The following is an 18,716-nucleotide window of genomic DNA, read 5'->3' as shown; positions in this document are numbered from 1 at the left end:
AAGAGCAGAAACAGGCATACATACGACCAAAGTGTATACAAAACCTACTAACAAAAATAGTCCACTATACGTTGATAGCACACATCTTCTTGCACTGAAAGAAAATTTATCAGTAGGTCAATTCTTGAGAATAAGCCGTAACTGCACTAATCTGTAGATGTGCCATCCTGAAGCAGAAACACTAACAAAAGCTGTTATCCAGAAACTACCTTAAACACCCAGTTGAAAAGGCAAAAAAACTATCTAGGTAAAGCCACTGAGACACTTTATTTACTGACAAAGAGAGAATCGATCCACACCAACAAATTTGTGTAAGCGCATTCAGTAATAGCTCGAATGAGGTAAGAAATAGATTATTATGAAACACTGGTGCATATTAAACACTAAAAGATTGTACCTGGAGAAACCACTGTTCTCCTTTTAGCGAAATACCAGTATGAGAGACCGGTTAGTCCAAACAAGACCCAAGAAACTAAACGCGCAAAAGCCTAATATATTGCGGGCATACCACAGGTTAAATTACATTTCCCCAGTGGACAATATTGAGTAGGCTGTTATACTACACACACCAATACGCTCTATTCAGGCTTACCATAGGAACTGAGAACTCACACTAATTGTAACTCAGTTAATGTGATTTACCTGATTACATGTCTGTGCGGCCAAAAATACAAAGGGAAGTGTAGTGAAGTATAATGTAATAAAGCGTAGGAGACAGAAATACTTCAAGAGGAATATTTATTAGTCACAGCTGCTGCATTCCCAGAGTAACTGTCTCAACTAGAATCCCCTGAGCTGCAGCCTCACACAGTACATTCTACATTCCGATGACATAGTACTATGATGGAATGGATGCAAGATCACCACAATATCTCCCTTCTTTACAACAAGTAACAACAGAAAAAACAGTAAACAAAATAACATACTGTAAATACATCGATTCATAAATGTACATTCGATAATTAACACAAATTATCATCAATCGCAAAATCTTGGAGGTTTGATAACATTTCGCCTGTTACTCCTACACTCGGGTTCAGGATGAGAGGAACACTTTGGTTCAGAAACATCAATGTCAGAAGAGGAAGAAGAAGGAACACGAGAATGCAAAAGTGGTTTGGATGAAAGACGAGAATCATGGGGAAGGGTATCGTGAATATGCACCCTCACCACTCTTCCCTAATTCGCCATTCATTTCTGCTAGTTTTCACTGCATTCCTGTTCACCACCTCAATTCTGACAGGAGATTTAAATTTTGACATCCCCTTGGGAACATGATTGGGGTCTTTGACACGAACCCAGTCTCCAACACACAGTCTATTTTCTACAGGTTTAACTCTGTGGGTAGTGTCGTAATGGCTTTTCATTTTACTTTGAAAATTTTCAACTTTTGGTCTCACAATTTTGTCCATATTTAACAGATGTTCGCTTTTGTGTTGGCACTCTCTTAACCAGGCAGGACACAATTTAGAGGCAGGTGGGCGTCCTCATTGGTGTAATACCTGAGACAGCATTAGGACAAAATCTGTGTGACCAAAGCATTTCTTCAACAGAATTACAAATATCAAACTTGTTCTGAATGGCCCATTGTATACATTCAACTAGAGTGCGATTCATTTTTTCCACCAGACCATTGGCCTGTGGGTGGTACAAAGCAACACACTTGTGTCTGATAGCATTGTTGCTAAGGAAACTCTTCATTTCCTTAGAAACAAATTGGACACCATTGTCCGAGACAATTTCTTTAGGAAAACCTTCCCTTAAAAACAGATTTTTTAAGAACTTGATAACACCAAAAGTATTTGGTTCTTCAACAAACTTCACTTCCCACCATTCGCTGTAGTAGTCTACAACTACGATGGCAAATCTTAACTTCCGTGGAAGAGTGCCAAAAGGACCTATAAAATCTATGGCAAGCTTTGACCAAATTGTGTTAGGTAATTCAACAGGTTGTAAAGGAACTGCTTCTGTTTTAAGACCTTTATCACTGGAAGCACAGATAACACAACCCCGAACACTGGCTACAATGGCAGAATCCATTCCAGGCCACCAGTAACTATCTCTAATTTTTCTTTTGGTTATAGTTTGTCCCAGATGTCCCTCATGACCATACAAAATAATCCTTTCCCTCAATGAAACGGGTGGAATGAATTTGTCTCCCCGTACAAGCATCCCCTTTTCTTCAATAGATAATTCATCCGCCACTTTGAAATAAGGTTGTAAATTCTGAGACAGATTTTTCTCTTTAGGCCACCCATGCATGACATACTCCCTGACACTATCCAGTTCTATATCTTTTGAAGATTCATCCAACCATTCATGTTCATTAAAAGTAGTGTCATGGCAAATATCGATACTTGCAATTAAACATTCTTCATCGTTTTCCTCACAGTTTTCTGGATAATCAGTAAAACTTAGAGGTGAACAAAATAAGTAGTCTGCTCTTATGTTTTTACCACCTGGGATGTATTCAATAGCGAAATTGTATTGTAGGAGTTTAGAGCTCAATCTTGCTATTCTCGGGGTGTGATCTTTGATGGTTGTGCCACTTAGAATACTAACTAACGGTTTGTGGTCAGTTTTAAGCACAAATTTCCTTCCCCAAATAAAACATTTAAACCTTTCAACCGCCCAGCAACAACTTAAAAGTTCTTTTTCAATGACAGAGAAGATTTTTTCATTAGACCTCAAAGACCTTGAAGCAACCCCAATTGTTACTTCACTTTTTCCCTTCAACTGAGCAATGGTAGCACCCAGACCATCATTGCTAGCATCCACCGTAATCATACATTCTTGTGAGGGATCAAACGGTGCAAGAACTCCAGAAGAAATGATTTCCTTTTTTAAACCTTCAAACTCAACCTGACATTTTTCCTCCCATAAAATGTTTTTCTCTTTCTTTAATAATTCTCTTAGCTTTACAGTTTTGGCCGAGAAATTCTGAATAAACTTTGAATAAAACTCGCAAAGTCCTAAAAATGAAGCCACATTCTCTTTAGACTTTGGAGTGGGTGCTTTGGTGATAGCATCAACCAAACCAGGTCTGGGTTCTACCCCTTTTTCCGAAATTACGTGACCTAGATATTCTATTGTATTCTTAGAAAATTCACATTTCCCCCTATTGGCCACAACACCAAATTTTTTTAGTCTTTCTAGCACAGCACACATCTGTTTGTCATGAATATGTTGATTTTCACCGGCTATTAGAATATCGTCTTGGAAGGTTACCACCCCATCAATTCCTTCCAACACATTCTCTAATACACGTTGAAAAACGGCTGCGGCCGATGCGAGGACGAACGGCATTCTTTTAAATTGATAAGAACCCATTGGAGAAACAAATGCCGTTAGATGTCGTGAAGATTCCTCAAGTACTATTTGATGATACGCAGATGCTAGGTCAATTTTAGAAAATACCCTAGTACCTGAAAATGTACTTATAATGTCGTCAATCCTTGGCAGAGGGTGTGAATCAACCCAAATTACCTTGTCAAGGCATCTTAAGTCAATACACACTCTCAATTGCCCATTTTTTTTCCTTGCGATAACCAATGGACTTAACCATAGGGATGATTCTATAGGTTCTATTACTCCATCATCACACATTTTTTTAAGAATGTTCGCTAAGTCTTCACGTACACTAAATGGTACATTTCTCAATTTGTGTTTTACAGGAGTAACGTCCTCTTGGACCTTAATTTTATGTTTGAATCCGCTGATTTTTCCTAACTTGTTCCCAAACACTGTAGGAAATTTGTCAACCCGAAAGTTATTGTTTTCACATCTTTCAAAAGACTCTCTGTTTTCCTCACCATCAGTTACTAATGAAACTTGTACATCTCTCCCAGGTCTAAGCGTCATCCCAAAAAGGCCTTGGTGATACCATCCCAGAATATTTCAACCTTTCTTAGCCACGTATACTTTTCCAAAAATGCTACGATCTTTGAATTTGAGTTGACACTCAAAGTATCCTGACAATTCAATTTTTCTTCCATCATACGTAACTGGATTCCTATCTGGAGGAAACAAACTACGTTTACCCCACACTTCATCATACAACTCATCAGTTATCATTGTCATTCTAGCACCAGAATCGATGAGAAGTCTAAGCTCTTTACCGTCTACTTCAATATGTTCATATGGATCTACACAATCAGACTCATCATCTTGTACAACAACAATCATGTCTCTAACACCTCTTGTACAATTTTGTTCTTCCTCTAAGCTATCGCATAGATCTCCATCATGTACGGAATTAATTCTATCTTTGGGTGTCTGACAAACCTTTGCAAAATGCCCGATCTTGTTAAATAATTTGCATTTCACATTTATTGCAGGACACGGTTTACCTTGAGGTCCATGCTTGGAATTGCCACATCTAAAACAGATATACTTTTGGGAGAAAAAGTTATTCTTGTTCTCTTTTTTTTTTGTAAACTTTTTTAAATTACTACTTTGTTTTGAATTTGTGCTTACATTCGTATTTTCTTTTGCAACTGTGCTTTCATTCACTACAGACACACCACTAGTTTCTTTACGGGTGAGTTCTCTAAGTGCTTTTTGCGAAACCTCAATCCCCTTTACTATGTCAATTGTTTCAATCAGATTAGGGTTTCTCATCATGAGAAGTTTTTCTTGTACTCTTTTATCCCAACAACATACTACTATTTGATCACGTATGAGTTGGTCTGTAAAATTTTCAAATTCACACTCAGCAGCCAACATGCGTAGATGTTGGGAGATGTTCATATATAGATTGGCCTTCGAATCCCAAATTGTGTTCTAATAAAAATCTCTTACGCTCTGCTCGATATCTATTTCCACCTATAGCTCCTACATTTTTTGTAAAGGCTCTGTACCAATTCCTCCAAGGCACAGGTGGATCTCCAGGGGTCTGAAGAAAAGGAGGAGGAGCACCAACATTTTGCATTGTTGCCATGACGCCTACATTGAGAGATCTTACTATCTATCTATATTTTTTAGACATGGATGCCAGATATCAAATTCACATAAATTACTGAATTATTTACTGTTGTGCTTGTAAATTCTTTTCTGTTTTGTCCCTTTTTTTTTTTTTAAATATCCATATAAGTTCCTGAGGAGCAACAGAATGAAAAAAAAATGCTCTAGTTGTTTTTCTCTTTGGTGGTGAGTCAGAATAGATACAGAATGAGCTGTGTATGTCTTTAAATCCCAAAGAAAGTATCTTCCTTATGCCTTTCTTACAGAAAAACAGTCAGCATTCTAGTTGTTTTTTTTTTGGGGGGGTGTTTTGATTGGTCCTTCCTCAGTGTTTCCTTTTTTCCTTAACAATGAACCAACTGCAGGGAATGAACACGTTTTATTTTCTCCAGAATGTGCTTAAAAGAAAGTGAGTGACTCTGTTCTTCGTTTACTTCCCCTTTTAATGGGTTTCAATTTGAATTTGAGTCATACTCGTGCGCACAGTTGAAGACTTTTATAGTTAATTATCTCCTCACGTTTGGTTTAATAGGTATGATCGAATATGTTTGGCTTCGCTAAAACAGCCTGCTTCCACAGCAAATTGTGTATTTCCGCTTGACTTGACACAAAACGTATAATAAGAAACGTTCTCTCGCTGAGTGTGTGCCAAATTGGATTTCCCTTCACGCTTCGGTGAATTTTGACAACCGCTTTGATTTATTGTCTCTTACGCTGGGACTGATAAATAATACTTTAGACAGGAACGCGGTAAACTATGGAGGTGATAGCAATCTCGTGCTTGTTCAGAAAGGTACACAGCTTGACTCGATAAATAACAGTGAAGCACAGCTAGACTTTACACAAGCGTGGTGAACCTTAGCGATAATGGCGGTCTCGTGCCTGTTTTGAAGGACGCACAGCTTGACTTCGCGTGTGCTGCGATAAGCTTATGATTACTGCCTCGCACTTGTTTAAATATGCAAAGTACCCGCTTCTCCTCCGTCTGTGTGAGACTCTTTATAGATTCAACGCGATGAAGACAAGCAATGCAATCTTGTATAAACTTTCCCTAAGTGCTGATCACTGTAGTAGATAATTAACAGATACTCGGCAGGGAAGTATTTAAGTCGCAAAAGATGTCAGTTGCGCTTAACAAGGCATAAGTTATTGTTGAATCCCAATAACATCAACATTTCACTACTGTTTAAACACGCTGAAGTAGTAAGCTTAAAAGGTTGAAAGTAGGTTGGTTAAAGTCCTTATACGGAAAGGGTCTTTAAGTTCCTGTTAGTAAGTCTTTAATTCTGCGCTTAATTGCAAGTGAAAATATACGAGCCTGTCTTTTTCGTTGATAGCGATGTCTTGTTCTCTGGAACATCTTCTTTTCTCTTTTTTTCTTCTTTTTTTTTTTGAAAAACTGCTTCTTAGTGCGTTGATCCTTTGCTGTGACTAACTCGTCGCCAAATTGTAGTGAAGTATAATGTAGTAAAGCGTAGGAGACAGAAATACTTCAAGAGGAATATTTACAGCTGCTGCAGTCCCAGAGTAACTGTCTCAACTAGAATCCCCTGAGCTGCAGCCTCACACAGTACATTCTACATTCCGATGACATAGTACTATGATGGAATGGATGCAAGATCACCACAGGAAGACTAAAAGAAAAATACAACTTTGGATTATAGAACATTGGAGCAATACTGTCAACAAAGCATGACAAAATTGACTTCTTTCTTTGTAGGTACTGCCCACACTGAAAAAGATCTGAGATGGACCATGATAGAAAAGGGAAATCCAACAACCAACATGAAAAATATATTTATGGAACAAGAGCAGAGATGGGTGTACAGGTTGAGGAGCCATCTAACAGGTCTCAATGACATATTGCATGGAACCAGATCCATCCCAGAACAGAAAATCAGGGCATAGCTGACACAAGCAGGAGCAGCATGGATGTGACTAAACCAGTTGGTCTATGAGATCGATATAGGCAAAACAGACATTAGGCTCCCCCCATGGCCTTCCTACACACAATAATGCGCAACCAGACATGAGTGAAAAGAACAGAATGTGGAGTACAGTACATATTACATCACTTATAAACATGTCTTCACACCACTAAGAATCTCTAGAATGAACTCACAGTGGTGAGAATACCCAGGCACTTTATCTGACTACTTCTAAATAACAGCAACTATTAAATGTGCCAAGGATTGAAGATGACTACATTACCCAGAAGCACCTGTGAGACTATGGTTAACGAGTGATACAATAGTTCAAAATAACTAAAGAGAGACTCCACTAAACCAAAATAGAGATTGTTGGCATACTGTTGATTTTATACCGCAGGACAACAAATCTCACCTATTCCAGAGTACAGTACGACCCACACATGGTAGACGTGATCCCACCCCCTTAGACACTTGGGGAGTGGACCGCGGAGAGGAACACCATGCTTAAACACGGTGCAGAGACAGAATATCGAGTCAAAAATATTGATTTGCACAAATATCGAGTCATAAATATCGTGGGTCAGAAATATCGACCGACAAATTCTCGTTGTCAAGAATATCGATTTTAGGTAAGTAATATCGATGGTAAAAAAATTGTTGTTAGAAATATCGATTTTTATTAATGTTATGTATTTTAGTATATATTTTTTATGTATGAGATGTATGTTTTTTTGTTTAAGAATTGTTTGTATTTTTAGTATATGTGTTAAAATTTTTGTAGTTATTAATTTTTTTATTTGAATTTTTTAGTTCTGTAGCGGGTTGTGGGGTTTATAGAGGAATAGGGTGGGAAGTAATTCAATTATATAAAATGTATTGATTATTTGTAGTAGTTATTAATTTCTTTTTATTTGAATTTAGCGTTTTAGTTCTTTTTTTATGTATTAATATTTGCTTAGTTGAGATGTTATAGTGTTAAATGTGTAAAGTAATTTACTATGAATTAATTATTATTTTGTTGTTAATTAAGTTTAATTAATTAATTGGCAATTAATTATGGTAATTGTGTAATTAATTTAGGTGTGTGTTGTGTTTATAGGTGTAAATGGTGCGAAGGGTGGGAAGTAATTTATTTCTAATTCATGAATTAATAATTAGAGGCTCATAAGTATAGCGGGCGGATCGCCACCGCCCGTGTGACGGTGGCGATCCGCCCGCTAAAAACCTCTGCCCGCTGCCAATTTCCCCCCCGCCACATTATCATGGCTGGGGGGACCCAGGCGGACGGGAAGACTGTCCGCCGGTTTTCCGCCGGTAGGCAATCCTCCCGATTGCCTACCGGGCAGAAAAGCAGTTTATATGGTGGCGGTGTCTGGTAGACACCGCCATCCATATTACTATGCAGGCGGGGACCTGCCTTTCCGTGGCGGCAACACCACCATGGAAAGGCAGGCGTTTTTTGACATTGGGGGCCCGTAGCGGACCCCCAGGGATTCTGGGGGTTGGGGGGTGCACATGGGGGGTACCTATGGTACCCCCCTACATTTCAATGTACAACGTGGCAGGCACCGCGCGGTGGCTGTCACGTTGTGCATTGAAAGGCACAGGCTGCCTTTGTGGCATTGCGGCGGGTGGTACTCTCTGCTCTGTTGCCGATGCGCCATGCGCCCACCAGTGCGGTGGGCGCATGCTAATCGTGAGTGCGGGACCGCGGCACCCTCAGCGGGCGGTCCCGTTTCTCGAGGGTATGGCGGACGGACAAAAGTGCGCCCGCCATACTAATGGGGCCCCAAGTTGTTAATTAATTTTAATTAATTAATTAGTAATTAATTATGGTTAATGGGTGATTGATTTTAGGTGTGTGTTGTGGTGTTTATGGTTGTAAATTGTGGGAAGGGTGGGAAGTAATTTATTTTTAATTGATAAATTATTAATTAGTTGTTAATTAATTTAAATTAATTAATCTGTAATTAATTACGGCAATTTTGTAATAATTTTAGGTGTGTGTTGTGGATACTATAGTGTTAAACCATGTGTTCTCAAAAAATGGTGTTTTTTATTAATATTATTTTTTCCATTGATTATTAATTAAGTTAATTATGGAAATGGAAATACATTTTTGAAGTGTTTTTTTATTGGTGTGGTGTCATATGGTAGGAAATAGAATAAATACATTTATGTTTTAAATATTTTTTTGGTTTTTATATTTAATAATTATTGTTTATAAATGTATTGAATAATTTATTTTATATAATATTTGTAGATTTTTGTTGCATGTAATTATTATTATAGTATGTGTATTTTTTATATGTTTAATATATTGTTTATTTATTTTTATGATTGTTTATTTTTTTTCAATTGCTTAAATATTATTAGTAATTTTTGTTTTTTTGCTATCCAACACTTTCCCTAACGTTGCACTCACTGGAGTGGGAATTGTAATTTTTGGCCCTCCGCTATTCAACACTTCCCCTACTGTTGCACTCACTGGAGTGGGAATAGTAATCTTTACCCCTCCGCTTTCCAATACTTTCCCTACTGTTGCACTCACTGGAGTTGGAATAGTAAATGTAATTCCTCCGCTATCCAACACTTGCCCTACTTTTGCACTCACTGTTGTGGGAACAGTAAATTTTACCCCTCCGCTACCCAACACTTTCCCTAGTGTTGCAATGCACTTTACCATTGCTAAGCAGTGCTAGAGTGCTTGTGCTGCCTCCCTAAATTGCTGTAAAATTGGACTACACCTTATTGGTACATTTAATTTACTTATAAGTCCCTAGTATATGGTACTGTATTAACCAGGGCCTGTAAATCAATCAATCAATCAATCAATCAATCAATCAATCAATCAATCATGGGCTTATATACCGAGGCTACTCACCCCTGAGGGTCTCAAGGCACTAAATAAAATGCTACTAGTGGGCCTGCAACACTCATTATGCCACCCACCACAGCAGCACTTTAAAACATGTCTCAGGTCTTCCATTGCAGAATGTAGTGCAGTTTTAAACTGCAAATTCGACCTGGCAAAATAAACCTTTTACAAGATGTAAACCTTCCTTTCTAATAAATATACGTTACCACTAAGGTAAGTCCCAAACAGCCCATAGGGCAGGGTGTGTTTTATTTAAAAAGTAGAGCATTTTATTTAAGTTTTACATGTCCTATTAGTGAAAATCTCTTCTTTTTCATCACTGTAAGGCCTACCTCTCCCATAGGAGAACATTGGGTTACGTTATTACATTTAATTAGTGCTAACTTTTGATTGGGAAGAGGTAGAAAAGTCATGTTTGGTCTCAAATGAATTGTAATTTAAAACCTTTGTGAATGGCAAAGTTGGATTTTAAGTCACTATTCTGAAAATGCCGCTTTTGTTGTTTTTCAAGTTTTAGAACATTGCCATTTTCTTCTCTTAGCCATTTGGGTGCCGATTCCGATCGGGTAAAAAAAATTCCTGTACGACTCGTATCCGTCTTTTTGTACGTACGATTCGTACAAGTCCCGTCCCACCGGTGAAGTACGATTCGTACGTGAAAAATACATACGAATCGCTTTGGGAAAAGTCTACGAGACGTACCCGGACAGTTTTACATACAAATCGTAAAACTGAAGTCCGAGCGCACAAGTACGATTCGTACCGCCCTTCCGAATACACAAGCGTATGTAAAATGTCCCGTACGAAGCGAACTCTGTACCACTCGTATCCCGGGTAAACTTGTGCCCGGGATACGAGCCGTACAGCCCCCCCCGTGTATGTCCGCACGTACCCCCGTATGTCAGCACCGTACCCCCCATATGTCAGCACCGTACCCCCCCATGTCTGCACCGTACCCCAGCCCCGTACTTGTATGCACCGTACCCCAGCACCGTATCCCAGCCCCGTACTTGGATGCACCATACCCAAGCCCCGTACTTGTACGCACCGTACCCCAGCACCGTACCCCAGCCCCGTACTTGTACGCACTGTACCCCAGCACTGTACCCCAGCCCTGTACATGGACGCACTGTACCCAAGCCCCGTACTTGTACGCACCGTACCCCAGCACCGTACCCCAGCCCCGTACTTGTACGGATCGTACCCCAGCACCGTACCCCAGCCCCGTACTTGGATGTACCGTACCCAAGCCCCGTACTTGTACGCACCATACCCCAGCACCGTACCCCAGCCCCGTACTTGTACGCACTGTACCCCAACCTTGTACATGGACGCACCATACCCAAGCCCCATACTTGTACACACCGTACCCCAGCACCGTACCCCAGCCCCGTACTTGTACGCACCGTACCCCAGCACCGTACACCAGCCCCGTACTTGGACGCACCATAGCGAAGCCCCGTACTTGGACGCACCGTACCCCAGCCCCGTACTTGTACGCACCGTACCACAGCACCGTACCCCAACCCCGTACATGGATGCACTGTACCCAAGCCCCGTACTTGTACGCACCGTACCCCAGCACCGTACCCCAGCCCCATACTTGTACGCACCGTACCCCAGCACCGTACCCCCACCCCATACTTGGACACACCGTACGCAAGCCCCGTACTTGGACGCACCGTACCCCAGCACCGTACGCCAGCACCGTACTTGTACGCACCATACCCCAGCACCGTACCCCAGCCCCGTACTTGGACGCACCGTACCCCAGCACCGTACTTGGACGCACCGTACCCCTGAACCGTACCCCAGCATCGCATATGTATGGACCTTACAACAACATTGCGTATGCGAGCACGGTACAACAACATCGCGTATGGACGCAGCTTACATATGCGAAAACGACTCGTACTGAACCAGGACACTGTAAAATAGCACAAGGAGGGTCAATTCGACTCGCACAACACCACAAAACACGTCTACAGTACAAAAAACATCCAAATGACTGACCTGGCACATCCACTCAGGTAAACAGAGGCCCAAACTCACAACCACCTCTTATAACACACCCACCAAAAATTCAAACTCAGGCCCACCCACAAATGGACCAATAAAAAGGGCCCACACACACAAACCATGAGCCTTTGCAACAGACTCACTGCAGCTACAGAGCACACCCCAACAACTGCACCCATACACCTTAACATATACACCTTCAAACACACTCCTTCACACAAACCCCCTCTCCACATTCCCACACACACCTTCACATTCACACCCACACACCCACAACCATCCACACCCTCACCCCACACCATGCCCACAGACAAGAATCCAAAGTTCACAAGGGAGGAGCTGGACATCCTTGTCAACAAAGTCATCGGAGTCGAGCCACAGCTCTTTGGAACATTGGTCAGACAGACCAGCATAGCCGAAAAAACACGACTGTGGCAGAGGATCGTCGATAGGGTGAATTCTGTTGCGCACATCAGAAGGACCAGGAATGAATGCCAAGCCAGGTGGTACGATCTGCGGAGGGCAGTCAAGTGCAAAATGAACGAGGACTACGCCCAGAGCAACATCACTGGAGGAGGGCTGCCCGGCAGACCGGTACATTACCATCCCTGGGAGGAGAAGGCCCTGCTTCCGCCGGTGGGAGTACACAGAGTCGAAGGAGTTGCAGAGCCTGGTGAGTACACTAACAACTTACGTAACATGGGGGTAATGGCATCCACACCCCAACTACACAAAATGCACGTAACTACCCCCAAGCCCTCACCGGACACCACCACACTCAAAAACAACGCTCATACCACTAACATGTCTATGCCCCATCCACAAAGCAAGGCCATGCCATATCCCAGGCTACACGAAGCACAAACCCAAGACTGGATGTCCGGGATGCTGGAAGGGTGGGGCTCACAAAACACATTGTTCAACTCTGAATCAGACACCATTGCCCTCAGCCCATATGGCCCAGGTACATACCCATGCACCATGCTCAATGCACAGGGACTGGCAAAGTACTGGCAAGGTAGATGACACTTGGCCCTGCTGTAGCCAGCACAAGGCCCTCCTGTGACCACTGTAAACTCAAACACCAACACCACAAGCTCAGATATCTAGGACAGGAACTCACACTCACTGTCATGCCAGCATGCACCACGAGGGGACAGATACATCACCTGGGAGACCCACAGCCAAATCACACTACACCCACCAGCTGGCCCTGTCACACACACCCCCTTACACAAGCACACACCCCGGGGCAGGCAATGGATTTACCCACTCTCACAATGGACATGTGACACAACAAGATTAATCCATAGCCAAAGAAGCATCCAAGCCAAAAATCTACATGGCAAACACTCAGGAGAACATATCAATCTTTCCCCCGCAACATACCCATCCACAAGTGAACAGTGAGGGGAATGCTAGGCACATACACCTACCTGGAGGAACTGTGCCAACTTGAATATGTATAAAACATGGATGTCGCATGAAACAGCATTAACATTGTCTCTCTCTCACACACAGGGCAACCTCATGGATCTCCCCCCAACAATGGGGGGGAAGAATCACAGTCCCAGGCTCGGGAGGAACCTGAGCCCACCGGCAGCGACGCCTCTCAACACTCCACGGATGACCCCAACCCACCTCGACCCTCTGGAGTCCAAGCCCCTGCAGCACCTGCCTCAGGTATGCCAACCACCACCCCCATTCCTGCCACATCCCAGGAGACACCCAGGAGCCCTGCCTGCAGTGAACAACTGAGCCAGTCTGACCTGGAGGGACAAGGTTTGCCGGGCACCCAGGAGGAGGCAGACAACCCCGCAACTGCCATCCCTCAGGGGTCCCGGTGACCTGATGTGCCCACAACGGCAGGCCACGCTCGTGTGGGCAGGGGTGGTGGGAGTAGAGGCAGGCGGAGGCGAGAACCTGACCAGCCAGCTGAAGGGACCGGTATGTCACACATACGCAACATCATGGAGGCATACCGGCGTGACACCAGGGCCATCAGCAAGGTAGTGGAGACCCTAATACAGAAATACCAAGGTCCAGGGATCCCAATTCTGGAGAAAATTGCTCAATTTTAATGTAACTTATTCCTTGTGGAGGATGACTCAAGACACTGGACCTCTATGGTCTCAAAAAAAGTACATGCATTCAGTTGTGAGTCAATTCACTCCTTCTCAATTAGGTTTAAAAGTCAAGAAAATCAATATAGATTGATAAGTCCAAATTATTATTTTATTTGTTCAAACGAAAGACTTCTGTTTCAGATAATCCAATCATTCAGGATTATATTTTTCAAATAAGGCGAACAGGCACATTTGAAGCAGAAGGTAGTGGAGACCCTCACAGAGATTAAGAACCAGTAGGCCGAGCAACACGCCAGTCAACAACAACACCAAGGACGGATGGAGGCAAGACTGGCTGAGCTCCTGGCGGTGCAAACGGACATAAGCCGTTCACTCCGTCGGATCGCCGACAACATGGCCAACCCTCCCTGTGCCACCAGGTGAAGACCAACACCAGCCACAGGGAGGGAGGAGGAGGAGGATTCGTCAGACGGAGCGTCACAAACATCGTCAAGGCCTGCATCTGAGGGTCCCACAAGGAAGGTGGGTCGTCCGCGAAAAAGGCCGTGAGAGGCAGCGGACCATCCACATCTCCCAGGTCACCTGGCCTGGCACCTGGCCTTCATGGGCAACAGCAGCACCTCATCCACTGACATTCTCTGCCACATGGACTTGCTGGTCACAGTCTGACCAATGATGACAAACACTGTGTTCTGGACTATGATGACTTCAAATGCCAAGGATCCCATCTCCTCCTGTGAACTTTGGATTCTAGCCACACTGTATAGCACCTATTTTCACCCACAATATATGCCCCCCACCGAGAATAAAACAAACTTTCTTTAATTAGATGTTGTAGTCATTTAGCATGAGTCCACAACATACGTGTGGGGAAATGTCAAACCATGCCTGAGTGTTGAACGAACTCCAGTCATCCATACCCTTGGATCTGAGGTACAGGACACACATGGGTCACAATGTATCATCCAATACAGACATGGAGCACAGTACTCACCCGTGATGGGCTCAAGCTGCTGGACGGGGGCTTGCAATACTGTACGGACAGACCAATTTGGAAGAGCATCATTAAGGTGTAGAGGTCATGGCTCATGTGGAGGTGCCCTGGGAGGGAGTCCCTGGTATATGTAGCCAGGTGGGAGAACTATGTCCTGCATGCTGGAGTGCGGTGGATGTGAAGAATGCTGGCCAGGGCAAGGTTGGATGCACGGAGTTGGCCCAACGGGGTCTTGGATGACAGACGTCCAAGGTTGGTTTGGGGTCTGCGGTTGTGGACTGCCGCCTGAGTGTGGGTGAGGACTCTGAAGGTCACCCTGCAGCAGACAGTGATCCATTGCAGATATCTCAGGTGGACGGTGATGTGGCTGGGGCGCGGGATGTTGAAGCTGAGGTGTGCAGATGCACCCTGGATGTGGACAAGTTTTCCGGGAGTTTGGCTATACTTGCTCTGTAGAGGGCGGGGCTGTAGTTGACACAGCTGGTGTCGTGGACCTGGGGGACGGTCTGTCTTGCCTTGGAGTGGATCTATCTGTGGGTCATGTGCATCATGCGAAGGGTGTTGCAGCATGAGGTACAGATGCTGGTGAGTTGCATGCCAATTGTGAGCGACGAGTCCATGATGCACACCATCTTGTGTGCGTGGGCACTGGGTGCTGGTGCAGTGCCCTGGCGGGTGGGATACAAGGAGTTGACCCAGCTGTAAGGGGACAATCCTCAGATGATTACCTCAGTCCTGTACAAGTCCAGCCTCAGGTGGATGATGTTCAGCCATTCATCAATGGACCTCATGCCTTCTTGAAGGTTGGAACTGGCAATGGCTGTGTCTTTGGTGAGGGTGAGGAGCAGCTGGCTGTCAATGGCATACGAGTTGATGATGAGGTTGTGTGCGCATGTGATGGTGGAGAGGGTGGTCATGGACACATTGAAGATTGACACGCTGAGAGATGGGCCCTGGGCCATGTGCCAGATGACGCCACTGTACTACATGCTGAAGGCGGAAGTCCTACTCCCATGGCCTTGCTGGTGAGCCACTTAGTGATTTCATCCTGGTCCATCCCCTGGATACCAGTGTTGGAGATGTGTGAGCTGACAGTGTGTGACCACATCATGCATAATCCTGTGGAGAGGTCAAGGGGGTGGCTTCACCATTGTTGAGCAGGGCAAAGTTGTCGGTGTTGGATGGCAATGATGAAGGTTGCAGTGGGGTGATTACTGTGGAAGACGGTCTTGTGCAGGTTACCTGGAGCTCTTTGCGTGGAGGAAGGTTGCCAGTTGCTCGTTGACTGTCTTCCTGATGACATTTGCTGGCTAGGGAAGCACGTTGAGGTTCCTTGAGAGCCAGCGTTCCTGCTGTCCATTGTCTAAGAAGGGCCTGGGTCACTGCATGCCTCTATCTACCATGGAATGTGGCTAACTCCAAAGATACATACATGACGTGCTGGATGGAGGCTACAAGGATGGGGAATGATGTGGTTGAGATGTTGTGTGGGAAGGGGCCTGATGGAGATCCCCAGGGGATGTTGCACATGAGCCGGGTGTTGTATCTGCTGCTGATGGAAGTCCAAAACCTGAAGGTGGTTGGTCCTGCGTATAATAGTGCGTTCTGCCTCTGTGTGCCAAGGCTTGCGTGTATGTCCATGAGCTTGCAGTGGTAGGAAGTTGCAAGGGATTGGCTCAGCCTTGCAAGGGTGGGGTGTCTTTTGGATGGAGAGCTGATGTCAGTGCACTCACAATGCTGATGAGCTCCTTGATGTCGTGCTGTTTTATGTCCTCCTCCCCATCTGAAGGATCTCCAATTGTCCTTGCTGATGATATGGTGATGGCTGTGTGTGCCGTTTTCCAGGGTTGTAAGGCCACTGATGGGTATTTGTGTTGCAAGCTGTGCACAAGAGTCCTGCTAGACGTGTATGAGTCCAGTAGGTCTGCCTTGACCCAGGTGGCTTAATTGTTGGTGTGCATCACAGGAAAGTCCGTCAACGCGGCTAGATTGTTGGATCAGTTGCTGATCCAGTGAGTGAGGTTGCAGGGTGTGGCAGTGGTGTTGGCTCCAGTGTCCCACACAGCATGTCTGTGTTGACTTACATCAAGCATCTTTGGGGGATTGGTAGCGGGGTGTGTGGCAGAGTGTTGCCCGTCGGAGACATGGATGCTAATGTGGATGGACCCATGATGGATACTGGTGTTGTTCTCATCCAGCCAGAAGTTCCTGGCCCACAGCCACATGTATCCTGTGGATGTGAGGGCGTGCATGACGATGGACGTGTTGATGGCTTTGCGGAATTGTGGATGTAGGCCTGGAGATCTGTAGATGAGTGTTACTCTGATGGTTTGCAGGGGGTTTGTGCCAAACCGGATTTGTGACCCTGAGTGCGTACTTGGGAATAGATATCAATTCATCCTCCGGGATTGTTAGTGCCGTCCCTGCGGTTGCTCTTGTATCCGTCTGAGATGGCAATGAAGAAGTTGTGTGCTGAGGATGCTTTCATCCAGGTCACTGCCATTATGGTGATGTGTGGGCCTGTTGTGTTGAGGAGGTAACAGAGTCCAATGGCGTGCTGTTGGACGGAGCCGGTGTGGAGTAGGAGGGACATGACCTGGTTGGTGTGACAGGGCCTGGAAGGTGGGGCAGCGCTGTGTAGGCAGTTGGAGTTGCACACTCAGCATGCGAAGGTGTCGTGTGTGCGCCTAGGGTATGCTGAGAGCAGGTGGTAGATTTTTGCTTGGACATTGCTTGGAGGGTGTCTGCAACATGAGACTGTTGTGTGATGTGGGTCATGCAAGGACATGAGGGTCGTGCAATGTGCACGTTGCATGCGCTGACGGTCCTGCCTTTGGCACCGCCTGGTCGCAACAGTGGCACAGACAAGCTGATGACAGCCTAATGAATGGGTGGAGGGAGGAAGGGAGGAGCATCTTGGAGGCGTGTGGGTTGCAGAATCCGGGAACTTAGTGGGCCCTTGCCGCAGGGCCCGCAGCAGCAGGCGGCATGTACTGGAAAGTAGGCCAAAAGTAGCACACAAAGACAAGGATGTCAGAAAGGACAACTTCAACAGGTGCATGGTAAGGAAGGAGTGTCAGGTTACTCATGGCTCACCCAGAGAAAATGGCTGAACAATCACCAAAGATGACTGACACAGGATCAGGAAACAGAAGGCCGAGCTGCGCACAGGAGACACACCCTCAGCAGGCGTTGACGGCCCGTTGGTGGGAGCAACCTGACCAAATACATACACACCATGGACTTCATGCACAATAGAGATCATTATCCATGAAGAGCTGCATGCATGTTGCCGAACTACACATACACTCATATGCACAATCTTTGACAACTATGCCTGAGATGACGCATGCAAAGTGGCAAGAGTCCTGCATTGACAGAGATGAGGCACTTCAGAGGGTGAGGAACACCTTTATTACTCAAGCTCACACTGAGGGAAATTCATCAATGCGAACAGACTCAGAGGTGATTTGACTGAACATGTGGGACCTACGCTGGACACCCCCTTCACAACACGGATGTAGTAAATCCAAATGAACTGGCACACAAGTTAAGGGGATGAGCCAAACACCTCCTGCTGCACACGGAGAGGCTGCAATTCCCTATTGAGCCTGTCATGGGGATGTCCCACACTATGTCCACCCGTAGCATTCCATATGTTTCAGAGGGAAGTTTACACACATTGATGCCTTCATCAGAATCCTAAATCCATTACAGATGACTGTCACGAAGGGTGACTGTCAATTCATGGGAGTCATGCTACATGTTATGTGCCCCATGGTGAGTCAACATGTATGCATGGTAACACAACATGCACAGAGGCAGTCCCCACACATTCCAAACAC

The 18,716-nt window shown here is 44.7% G+C and overlaps 1 protein-coding gene across 1 annotated transcript in view; it reads right to left on the bottom strand.

Moving 5' to 3' along the window:
- The window catches only part of LOC146808569 (pepsin A-like), a 160,023-nt gene that overhangs the window by 107,829 nt on the left and 33,478 nt on the right, over window positions 1-18,716 (bottom strand). The window lies entirely within an intron of this gene.

Source organism: Triturus cristatus, chromosome 8, assembly GCF_964204655.1.
Source record: "Triturus cristatus chromosome 8, aTriCri1.1, whole genome shotgun sequence".
Classification (NCBI taxonomy): Eukaryota; Metazoa; Chordata; class Amphibia; order Caudata; family Salamandridae; genus Triturus; species Triturus cristatus.
The sequence above is the reverse complement of the archived record's forward strand: the minus strand, read 5'-3'. Positions and strand labels throughout refer to the sequence as shown.